Raw genomic sequence first — 12,873 nt, forward strand, 5'->3', positions numbered from 1 at the left:
TGAGAAATGGGAGGGGAACAGTGGAGACAGGTGGAAAGGAAGTCTGATATTTGAGCTATCTCAGTATTCTTTATCCAAATGTATCTAGAAATGGGGGACAAATTTCAAATTTATATAATTGCTCTCTACATCTATAAGCTTTCTTATTCTTTCAGTACTCAGCCGGTTCAAAATATCACTGCTTTAATCTGGGCATAAGCCTACTCTATTTTTATAAAACCATCTGCTTCGTAATCATTGCGGTTCTCAAGAACCAAAGTGTTTGTGGTGGAGTTCAACCCAGCATAGCAGGTACATAACCTAGGATATAACTTTCAGCTGAGGTTTGGTTGCTGAAGCCAAGTTCTGTTTTCACTCTTGTGTCCACCTCTTTTCCACAGCTGCCTGACTACTGGACAGTCCCATAGCATGTGCACTAGTGTTCCTTTCTCCTTATTTACAGCACCAACAACATCAGAGGACAAGGCCCTCATCTTGCACAATGTTTGTGACATCCCGTACATGCTGAATAGAGTCTTTCGCTGTATCAGATGTAACCTGAGTTCCCCAGAAACATTTTTAACCTTCTGTAATATGCTTTGCCACTAGGATCATTTTGAGGGCTGTGATAACCCATTTCTCACTCTTTCACAAATAACCCCAGACCAGTCAAGTTCCTCTTCATTAGTAAAGTGGACATGGGCCTGGGGAGTTTATGAAGCATTTCCAGGATTCCCAATTTCTCTAGAGCCTCTGACAGTCCTAGGGCATCTGGACCAATCTGATAGTTAGCAGTTTTGTTGTGTGAACACTGCCACTCTGCTGAGGGTGTCAGGTTATAGTTTTGCTTTAGTGTTAGAAAAGAGGCAAAGCCCTCATCCATGACAAAATGGGAAATAATGCCCTTGCTGAGACTGTTCTTCCACATTATATCTTTTTTCCCAATTTGTTAGACTGGATTACGCTAAACTGGTGCTTTTGCATGATGGTGAGGTTGAAAGACCTGAAGACCCAAAGAGCTAGATCCTCAGAAGAATTTAGGCACCACAGTGCTGAGTATTGCAGCATGTAACTTCAGCATGTGGCCTGCTCCCCAGTAGAACTCCCAGCCCCAAGTTAGGAGCCCAGGCTTCTCATGCACTGTGCTCAGTACCAGATTTACCATGGCGCCGTGCCAACAGTCCAAAGGGGCCCCGACCCACTCTTCTAGCCCCCCACCTCCGCTCTCTCCTGTGGGGGCAGAAGCTTGATGCTGCCAGCTCCTGCTGCAGCTGGGCAGACTCTGCTGGCTGCCAAGATCCTCCCCCGCCTCTTCCCCCAGCGTGCTACGTTCCCTCGTCTCCCTGCTGCCGATCAGCTCTTTGCCCGCAGGAGGGAGAGGGAAGAGCCTCAACATGCTCGCTGCTCCAGGGAGGCGGGGAGAAGGAGGAGAAGAGGTGGGGCCTTGGGGAAGTGGCTGGAATCGGGGCATACCCCCTCCAGCCCCCTGCCGTGAGCACCCCCACGACCCCAGCCCACACTACCAGCCCGCTACCCACTCTGTGCATCCCCCTCATACACCTCCACCCTGATCTCTGCACTCCTCTCACACCCCCAACCCCCTGCCCTGACCCCTGCACCCCCTTACGTCCCCCTGCACCCCATCACACACACCATGCCCTGACCCCTGCGCTCCTCCCACACACCCAGCCTCCTGAACCCCCTCACATCACCAGCCCCCTGCCCTGACCCCCCTCACACCTCCCAGCCCCCTGCCCTGACTTCTGCATCCCCACACACACCCGAGCCCCCTGTCCTGAATCCTACATCCCCTCACACCTCCCAGCCCCCCAACGCCTGCCCTGACCCCTGCACCCCCCACACACACACACCCAGCCCCCTGCCCTGACCCCTGCAGCCCCCCACACACCCATCCCCCTGCCCTAACTTCTGCACCCCCCCACACCCCAGCTCCCTGCCCCGACTCCTGCACCACCTCACACCTCCCAGCCCTCTGCCCCCCCCTGCCCTGACTCCTGCACCCCTCCCACATCCCCACCCCCACCCTGAGCAAACGGGAGCTCCTGCACTGCCCCCCATTCCCACCTGCACCCCTCGCACCAAACAGGAGCTGTCCCAGGTAAGTGCTCCACACCCCAACCTCCTGCCCCAACCCTGAGCCCCCTCCCCCACCCTAGCTCCTGACCAGCCCCCCAGCACCCCAATGTTTTTTTACATTTTTTTTTAATAAAGCGCTCTTATCCAAAGCGCTTTACAGTAGTTAACTAACGGTACAAACAATATTTGGAAAGATCATTAAGTGGTCCGTCAAGATCCTCCATGATTTTCAAGTGGTCTGTGGATAAATAAGTTAGACTCAAGAACAATCAAGGTACCTCACTTTATTTTCATTTACTTGCTATTACTTATAGGAGGAAGATGAAGAAAAAAAGAATGAAAAACGGGGGTGGAGGGAGATAAGAGAGAATGTTATTTTTCTTGTCTGGGTCCCAAGTAGGGGCCCCCAAAATGAATCTGAATACAGGGCCAGGGACTCCCACTAACTCTAAATCCACCACAGGCTGTCATGTCACCTGGGCTGGGGATACTGTGTTGATTGATCCCCACAGTCTCTAACCTACCTGGGCAGTACAGCAGATATGGTCCTGCCCACTAGCTCCTCTCCACTCCCTAGCCCACCCACTACTTCGCCCCACCCTCCTTAAAAATGATTGCTGTTTCTCCCCCCTGCCCTCCCCAGCTTTTCTGGCAGCCCTGTTGCCAGGTATCCAGTTTAAGACTGAAAACTCCAGTAGAAAACAGGACTTGAGTGTCCGGTTAGCAGTGCTGAATGGAAACTAAAAGTCAGGTTATAGGAGTAACCACATTAGCCTCCGCTCCTCTCACTCCCACCACACACTCCAGAGGCTGGAAGAGAACCTGTTCTGCTGCTGCAGGAGGAGGGGCAGCTCAGTGCAGAGAGAGATGAAGAGAATGGGCTAGAACCAGGTAGGTAACCGCTCTGTGTAGGCATGGGCTGGGGGGATCCTGGTTACCCCCTCCTTAGCCCTGCTGCACTTGCAGTTTACCCCTGGCCCCTCCTTGCTCCAAGGACCAACCCTAGCTCCCACCCTACTTTTGCCCCCGGCCCCTTTTACAATCATTCCCCAAGGGGGCCCACAAATATGTTTGGCTGTAACGTATTGGGAGAGTTAGCAGCCTAAGAAAGGAATTCACAGAAGCCAGTAAGCTGAGCAGAGAGCCACCGAAGCTAGCCAGAAGTGAAAAAGTGAGGAGAGGGGTCAGCACAGATGCTGAAGCCCCATTTCATTTTAAGAGTGATGTGACTGTTGGCATGGCATTATTCATGAGGGGCTGTTGGGTAATTAACTGTGTATTGGTATAGAATATAGCCTGAATGTGTGGACCTGCAGGGTGTGCTTGAAAATCACATCTCTTCCCGCCCCCTATTAAAGTTTTTAAAACAATGGGATGTCGGATGGTTGGGGTATTTTCAGTTTTTTCTGTTTATAGTTGGATGGTTAATTCATTCTTGTTACTGGTGAAGACTGACAACTGGATTTATTTTTGATGTATGGTTTGCATTAGTAAATAAGTGTGAAACTGCCTAGACCTTCAGACAGGCATTCTTTGATTTAGGTTTACAAAAAGGAAAATAATTATTTTGACTCTCAGATGTCAGGTGGTTGTTACAGGGCCATCAGTTACAGTTCATGTGGAAGTGATGCAAATAAGATATAGATGCGATTGAAAAACAAACATGAAATTCCAGGATCCCACATTTTATTAGCTTCAGCAATGGATCCCTGCAGAAAACTATATACAAGAAACTCAGAGATCACCACAGAGCCCGTAACCACCGCAGACAAACCAAGAAATTTGTGGTCTACAGCCAGATACTCAGATACTACAGAATATGCTCCAAGGAGAAAGTCCAGATAACACACACTTAAAAAACAACATCTTTACCAAACAAGGACACTTCACTAGAGAAGTAGAACTTGTCATGGAATGAGCCACCCAAATACCGTAAAAGAACCTGCTTCAATATGAGGAGAAGGAAACCTCTGACCAACACCCCAAATTGTCCAATGCCACCTCATGCTGGAACCTGCACAGCATATTATTAAAGAGTTACAATCCATATGCAATGGGGGCCACATCCTGAAAGAAATCTTTCCCAAACTCTTTCTTCTGGCCTTCAAACAACCCCCAAACCTCATCAAGCTCATCAGCTGCAGCAAACTCCCCAGAGACCAGGGAAACACCAACTCAAAGCGGTACCAGACCCTGCCATAACAGCAGATGCAAAATCTGTAGACATATCGCCACTACTATGACAATCAATACCTCCCAACAAGATCCAGGGATCCTAGATATGCTTATTACATGTGGTGCACCACATGCACTGCATTGAATGCCTCAATAATTATGTGGCTGAAACAAGACAATTGCTACACTCTGAAATGAACTCAAACAGAAAAATGACAACAAACAAAAACACCCATGGGTGAAAACTTTTCACAGAACGATCACTCCATATCTGACTCTTAGTCCTTGCCCGCAAAGGAAACCTGCACACCTTCAAAAGATGATCCCAGTAACTTAAATTCATAAGTTTGTTTGACACTAAAAATCATGGACTCAGTGAAGACACTGGATTTATGGATCATTACCACAATCTATAACCCACTAACTCTCCTTTGGCCTATGACTGCAGAGATGTTTGCCCAGTTCACTTTGAGTTGTCTCTTACAGCATGTTAATTCCTTATGCTAAACAATCTTTCACCTTGTACTTAGCTGTGACACTGTGGGTACCTGTTCCAGACCTGAAGAAGAGCTCTGTGTAAGCTCGAAAGCTTGTCTCTTTCACCAACAGAAGTTGGTCTAGTAAAAGATACAATCTCACCTAATATTTTATTTAGTCACTTTTTAGACGAGTGCTCTGCTATAACAGTAAATTGAACATTATTAATCCCCCCCAAAACCTCTTTCTATTTGAGAATACAGATAATCAACTTATTCCTCATTTAAGCAGGTACAAAAAAGGGTGTGGTTAGCAAAAAGTATCAGAAGCCACACATTTATTCTAAGAGTTGAGTGAATATCTACAAATATATGAGTAATTAGGACACTTTCAACAAAGGTCTACCAGAACCCCAAATTTACTGATCAACAGAGTAGACTGCAAGGCATCTACTTCACCTTGACTTTGGGCTTTGCCTTACTTAAGATAGGATGGGGCAGCATAGGGAGACGAGTTTGTGCTATTCACTGTGAGCAGCTTAATACGATGTATTTGATTTACATTCACGCACTGTTGTTGCCAGCCTAAGATTGAGTGTGAGCCTTCAGTGAGCATTAGGATACAAAATAGCCTACCATACTAAATTGCCATAGATACTCATAGATTCCAAGGCCTGAAGGGACCATTGTGATCATCTAGTCTGACCTCCTGTATAACACAGGTCATGGACATCCCCAAATCATTCCTAGAGCAGATCTTTTAGAAAAACATCCAGTCTTGATTTTAAAATTGTCAGTGATGGAGAATGTTACAGTTAAGGGAAACTGCAGGGCTCAATCCAGCATGAGTGTGCAGAGGCTGTCTACTCGATCAAGCACAATACCATATAATTTTTAGCTCAGTGGTTAGAGCCCAAGTTGTGAGATCCCCATGTTCACTACCCCCTCCTTCCCCTCCCGCCCCCTCACCACCTGACATGAAGAAGAGTGACCTCTGGGTGACGCTAAGAACCCCCTCAGTGCCAACTGGTGAAATATTCACTGTTCTGTAACAGCAACCCTTATCGGGCCTGCCGAACTCATTACACCTAACATACTGCTTTCATAGCATTTATCCCTAAAGAATATAATGTAAGGTATCTCATAAAAGCTTATGTCATACTCATCTTCCTAATCCTTGCTAGATGTAAGTATGGATTATATTTAAAGAATTGTGTATATATATTGAAATCTGTGTGCAAGGTAGAGCTGACAAACAAGATTTGGGTCAGACGAAGGACATTGATTCACCTGTCTGTCTGTTGGCTGTAAGCATTGTAAGCCCACACGCTGGGAGCCAAATCTGCAAACATAGTAAACAGGAATGGGAATACACCAGAGGCTAAACCACAGGGGGTTGTTCTGTCTGTAGGGTGCAAAGATAATGAACTTTGGGGATATAACTAGAAGAAAAAAAGGACACCATGTTATCCTTCACTGAGGAAGCAAAAGGGACAGTGTTTTTTTGCTTCCATGAAAGTAGGATCCTAGCCACATTGGTTAGCGACACAGTGAGAAACTACTTTAGACAAGCATTTTGGCCTGTTAAAATTAAGTTCATATGTGAAGTATGTTACACATTTTGTTTTATATGTAACCATTTCTGTCTCCAGCTGCTATCCTTGTATACTGTCACTTACATAAGGGGTGGTCAACCTGAGCCTGAGTAGGAACCAGAATTTACCAATGTACATTGCCAAAGAGCCACAGTAATATGTCAGCAGCCCCCCATCAGCTAACCAGCCCCCAGCACCTCCTGGCAGCCCCTACCAATCAGCACTTACTCCCCTCTTCCACTACAATCAGCTGTTTCACATGTGCAGGAGACTATGTGGGGGGGAAGGTGGGAGGAGTGAGGGCATGCAAGGCTCAGGGGAAGGGGCAGGGGCCTTGGGGTAAGAAGTAGAGTGGGGGCAGAGCAGGGGGTTGAGCAGTGAGCACCCTGCAGCAAACAGGAAAGTTAGCATCTATGGCTCCAGCCCCAGAATCAGTGCCTAGGTCAGGAGCTGCATATTAACCTCTGAAGAGCTGCATGTGGCTCTGGAGCCACAAGTTGGCCACCCCCGGCTTAGATCTTAGTCTTCAATCGTAAACTTATGATTGTTGTCACTATAAATATAGCTGAGTGTTGTGTGTTATAGAGGACCTGTTCCTGAGTTGTACACAAACCCAAGCACCCTTGTCCCACCCCCTGCCGTGAGGCTTTGCCCCTTCTCTGAGGCCCCCTTCCTCACTCACTCCATCCCTCCTCCCACCCGCCCTCATTTTTACCAGGCTGCAGCAGCAGGTTGAGGTGTGGGAGGGGCTGCGGGCTCTGGGCTGCAGGGTGGGACCAAGAAGTTTGGAGTGTGGGAGGGGGCTAAGCCTGGGGCAGAGGTGCAGGAGGGGGTGTGGGATGGAGGCTCTGGGAGGGGAATCAGGGCTGGAGCAGGGGGTTGGGATGTGGGCTCTGGAAGGGAGTTTGGGTGCACAAGGGGGCTCACGGCTGGGTTGGGGGGTGTGGGCTGTGGGAGGTGGCTCGGCTGGGGCAGGGGGTTGGGGTGTAGGCTGTGGGAGGTGGCTCAGCTGGGGAAGGGGGTTGGGGTGTGGGAGAGAGTTTGGGTGCAGGGGGGTTCAGAGCTGGGGCAGGGGGTTGGGGTGCAGAAAGAGGTTTAGAGTGTGGACTCTGGGAGGGCATTGGGTCCAGGAGGGGGCTCAGGGCTGGGGCAGGTTGTTGGGGTACATACAGGAGGGAGTGAGGGATGCGGGCTCCAGCCAGATGGTGCTTACCTCAGGTGTCTCCCAGGAAGCAGCCAGCATGTCTGGCTCCTAAGCTCAGGGGCAGCTAGGTGGCGCCGCACATTACCCATGACTGCAAGCACCACCCCTGCAGCTCCCATTGGCCGCAGATCCCAGCTAATGAGAGCTGCGGAGTCAGCGCTTGGGACGAGGGCAGTGCACAGAGACCCCTTGGATGGCCCTGTGCCTACAGGCCACTGCCGAACATGCTGGCCGTTTCTGGGAGCCACACAGAATTAGGGCAGGTAGGGAGTCTGCCTTAGCCCCACTGCGCCGCTGGACTTTTAGTGGCCTAAAATCTCTGATTGGCTTCAGTAGCCTCCAGGAGATCAAGCCCAATTCATGGAGACTCCTGGCCAGTCTGGAAGGGTTGGCAACCCTAGCTAGCTATGTGTATATTGTTCCCTTAGGGACAGCAAACACGGTAAATGCCCAATGCTTAAAAAGCTGGGTACTGTGGGGTGGTGGAAGCTTCAGAGGAACTCAAAGATGGGGATCACCTAGTGTTAACCTGCTAGGCAAATTTAGGACTGGCATATACCCAGAAGAGCGTGAGTGGCTGAATGGCTGGTAGTGTCAGGGAGCTTTCATCCAGCTACAGGAGACTCCCTGTTGCTGGTGGGTAACAAGATGAATCAGTCCTGGGCACCCTGAGAAAGCATCTCACCCTGTTCAAATCCTACATTTCAGGGGAGTACCTTACCTAGGGGGCTATGGGACAGTCTGATGGGAGAGGGCAGTGTGCTCCCAGAAGGTCTACTGTTGAAGCTGTTTCACTAAGGATAAATAAAAGGGTCACTGAGAGAGAGGCCAGAGAAGAGTGAGAATGTCTCTATAACCTTGTGGTTAGGGAAGTGGAAGATTGAGGATCCAGTCCCCCTGCTCCAATGACTAATAATTTATCCAACGCAGAACAGTGTCAAGAGGACATATTGAGAAAGACTTACTATCCCATAGCTCAGTGGTTAGCAGGCTCTTCTAAGAGGCAGGACATGCCTGTTCAAATCCCTTCTCTCCATCATCCAGATGGGAGTGGTGCTTAGGAAATACCTCTGGCATCATTATCGGTTCTTGGCTAGTTTAGGTAGGAAAGTGATTTTTGTGGCTCACATTCTTAGGCACTTATCTCTCCCCATTCCTTGTCTAAGAAGATTGGGCACCTACTAAGGCTTTGTGGAGTCTAGTGATTTTTTTTCCCCCTCCATGTCAGGTTTGATATAGCATTGCAATGTCTAAGTAGCTTTGTGGCTCTGGGCCTCATGAGCTGTATTGCTCTGCCGTATGAACAGGCATCTTCATGCTCATTGAGTTTATGGCAAACTGTAAAATTCACTTTGGGCTAGATTCACAAAGCTACTGAGATGCCTAAGGCCCAACATTTAAGGGCCACTGACATTCTCAAAGCCACTATTCAGCTGCTGCCTAACCCAACAGGGGCCTACCTTTCCACTGGTACACAGGCACAAAGCCACCCAAGGCCTGTTGCTGCCCCACTCCTAACCAGCTACTCTGATCCCTAGCAAGTTTCTCAGGCTAGGTCTTTCCCTGCCTGTCCCTGTAGGAGGTCTCACAGCACGCCTATGGGACCTCACACAAAAGGTGCCCGGGGGTCGGTGGCTGTGTCCCATACTATGTACTGGTTTGAGTTCTCCCCTCTGCCTGTTTTGAAACAGAGACTTGAACACAGGAATCCCCTCTCAGCGATGAATGCCCTAATCACCATGTGGGGCTGGGTCACATCTATGCTCTCCTGCTGAAATTTTTTCACTAAACATACATAAAGCCAGAGAGAGCCTCTCTAACCTAGTGGTTAGGGTACTCAGGTGCACAGCCTTGCTCCAATGAATAGTTATTTATAAACAATGGAATAGCACTAACAGATGAGCTTGAGAAAGCCCAACTAACCTAGCCAATACCTTGGTGGTGAGGGCACACCCCAGGGATTTGGGAGACCTGTGTTCCCCTCCAGACAGAGCAGTGATTTGACCCCAGGGTGTTCCCCTGCCAGATGAGTAGTACCCTACTAATACGCTGTAGGAGGGCTCTCTTTTGCTTTTCCTAAGAAAAGGCATGGGCTACCTATGGTGCTGACCTGGCTTAAGTGTCCCTAAGACATTGAAACACCTTGTGATGTTGCACCCCATAATGCTTTATAGAAATATGCTTAGGAGTGTAAATATGACATTATGTTTTATGCTAGATATGCCATGTAACATCTCTGCAAAGGTTATGATCTACTAAATATAGTCATCCTATTTGTATGCTTTCCTGAGAATGTGGCGTCGGCCTGTAAAAAATTGACTCATGCATGGACATGTGACTGCAAAACTCCATCTTGTGGATGGGATTTTATATAGGAGAGGCGAAGAAGTTTCCACCCACAAGAAAGTCTATTTAAGCCCCTGGAAACCCCTCCATTTTGTCTTCAGCTGGCTCAAGTGATAGTCTCCCCACCCCAAAGGGTGCCTGAAAGAAACCGGAACAAAGGACAGTAACTACAGGGGGTGTGAGTGATTGAAGGAGACTAGACTAGAAGGAGGCTAGTCTGTCAAAGACGCTTATTGGAACATCTCTGATGGTGAGATTTACCTGTATTTAGTTTCCTACTGTATTAGGCTTAGACTTGCGTGTTTTTGTTTAGTGGCTTATTTTGTTCTGTCTGTTTAAACTTGGAACCACTTAAATCCTCCTTTTTGTATGTAATAAAATCACTTTTTACTTATCAATTAACCCAGAGTAAGTATTAATACTGGGAGGGCAAACGACTGTGCCTATCTCGCTATCAGTGTTATAGAGGGAGAACAATTTATAAGTTTATCCTGCATAAGCTTTATACAGGGTAAAATGGATTTACGTGGGGTTTGGATCTCGTTGGGAGCTGGGTATCTGAGTGCTGGTGACAGGAGCATTTCTTAAGCTGTTTTCAGTTAAGCCTGCATCTTATGGGGGAAGTGGTTCAGACTTGGATCTGTGTTTGCAGCAGGCAAGTGTGTCTGGCTCAAACAAGACAAGGTGCTGCAGTCCCAAGCTGCCAGGGAAAATGGACTCAGAGGTAGTCTCGGCACATCAGGTGGCAGTCCCAAAGGGCTTTCTGTGACCCAACCCATCACACACCTAAGGCCCTTTGTCAATCTAGATTTTGGTATTTCTCGCCCCTCTTCCCTGGGGATGTATCTAAACAGCCAGCAGAGAAGGGCAACTAAGTGCTTGATGCTTCACTGGGTAGGCTTGCCAAAGTGAGCAAGAAGAAATACTGCCCTCAGGTGGTTCTGAACTGGAGATTGTTATGAATTTGTAACCACAGGGAAACACGGTTGTGGGTTTTGAAGAACTGATACCTACCAGACCCTGAGAGTGAAGTTGGGGTGGCTTCTGGTAAGCTTTTTAGCATGCATGTGGGTTCTTTTATGGTTTTTAATACTTCTAGAATTATTTCACCTTAAGAATAAATGTGCTTTCTTATAAAGAGCTATGTGATAACTTACAACTGCAGGTCAGTATGCTATCCATAGCCTCTGGCGAGAAAGCAAAGTGCAGCTGGTGGTCTCATTAGGCTCTGTGGCTTGCTGGGAATATCACAATATAGGCTGAGAACTGTGCAGCCTGGAAAATTCCTGGTCAGAAGGAAGAGAAACATAGGTCTGTGCCCAAAAGAGGTAATGGGGGCCAGGATCCTAGAGTGGGTGCCCTTAAGGGACCATTGAGAGGAAACAAAGGTGCAGTTGTCCTGAATTGTAGCAGCCACCATCTTAGGTATCACAAGACTTTCTCATAGCCCAGAAGCTTCCCTTCTGATTTACTTTGCCACACAAAATTTAAGGGTAGCAATGTCAGAGAGAAGTTGTAGTCCTTTTTTTCCCCTCTAAATTGCTGTATGTGCATCTTTCCAATCTTTCCTTACAAGGTGAAAATCTCTTAATTCACTCAGCTAGAGATAAAGAGTAATACATTCTGGCTGCAGCTTAGCTAAAATTGGCAGGAAAAATAGCCTTCCCCCTAGGGTAACCAGATAGTAAGTGTGAAAAATCAGGACGGGGTGGGGAGTAATAGGTATCTATGTAAGAAAAAGCCCAAAATATCAGGACTGTCCCTATAAAATCGGGACGTTGGTCACCCTACTTCCCCCAAAAGGGTACTTGTTGTGGTAACCAGAAAATCCACCCCCTCAACTGCAGGGGAGGAACCACTGAGCCCAGCTCACAAATGACTTCTTGGGACGAGTGAACAAACAGAAACAGGCCTCACCAGTTAAAATCAGGGATACAGAAGGGGACACTGACCAGAGAACACTCTGGATAGTGCCCATCGCTCCTCAAAGGTGTCTAAGAAGTCAATGGACACTACTCGGAGAGACTCTTCCGATTCCTTGTCCAGTCATGCCTTCAGGCAATTGGCCTGAGAGTCACAGAGCACCCCTTCATCAACCTTAATTAAAAATGGATCAGTTGATAAGCCAACAAAAAAATTAAACCTCCTTACTATCTCCTCTGACGAAACTCCAGGCCATATCCCTTAAAAAATATATAATCAAGGAACCCTGTTTTGTGCCATGTGGTGCCCAAATTAGGGAAAAAAATACACCTTCCCCAGTCCACTCTACCACAGGTGTCCTTTTGCAATTCCTTCCTCTTCTGTCAGTCTCTGGAAACTACTCACTGGTGTGCTCAGATAATTTTAATCATATCCATCAATTTTTGGTACAGAGAAGAATGGAAGGCAAATTAGTTTCATGTTCTATCTCAGTTTCCTAAACAGAAGCCAGACAATGCAATAGAGACCTGCATGGCCTTTGGATCTCTTTCCCTCACAAGCGTGCACTTCAATTATGGCTTACAGAAAAACAGGAGGATTTGAGTATGTGGGATTCAGTCTTACGGAACAATTCTAAATCAGAATGGACCTCATTACAATCAAAGAACTGAAGTCCTAGAGAATAAAAACAGCACCATTCAGCTGAGGATTTTAAGTGTTGTACCCAATTTCTGTACAATTCAGGTATCATATTTCTATAATAACTTTATATGAAGTGTGTGGTTTGTATTCCAATGACTTACATTAAGAAGCCGAGACACATGTTAATAGATGCTTTCTTGTAATGTCTTAGTCTGTACATTTTTATTGCAAATATGGCCATGTCCTTTCCCTCCCATCAAAGTCTGGACTGAATTAACTGAAGTGGTTTCTTAATGAATTTGGAAAATTAAAAGCAAATGCAGTACTTACGAGCTCAAGTCAGCTCAAACTATTGTAAGCTTTTCTGAAGCCATGGGGGGAAAAAGGCTTATCCTGTCTTAACACTGAGGCCAGCAGTAGAGCCACATCTGCCACT

This window comes from Gopherus flavomarginatus, chromosome 4 (assembly GCF_025201925.1).
Source record: "Gopherus flavomarginatus isolate rGopFla2 chromosome 4, rGopFla2.mat.asm, whole genome shotgun sequence".
Lineage (NCBI taxonomy): Eukaryota > Metazoa > Chordata > Testudines > Testudinidae > Gopherus > Gopherus flavomarginatus.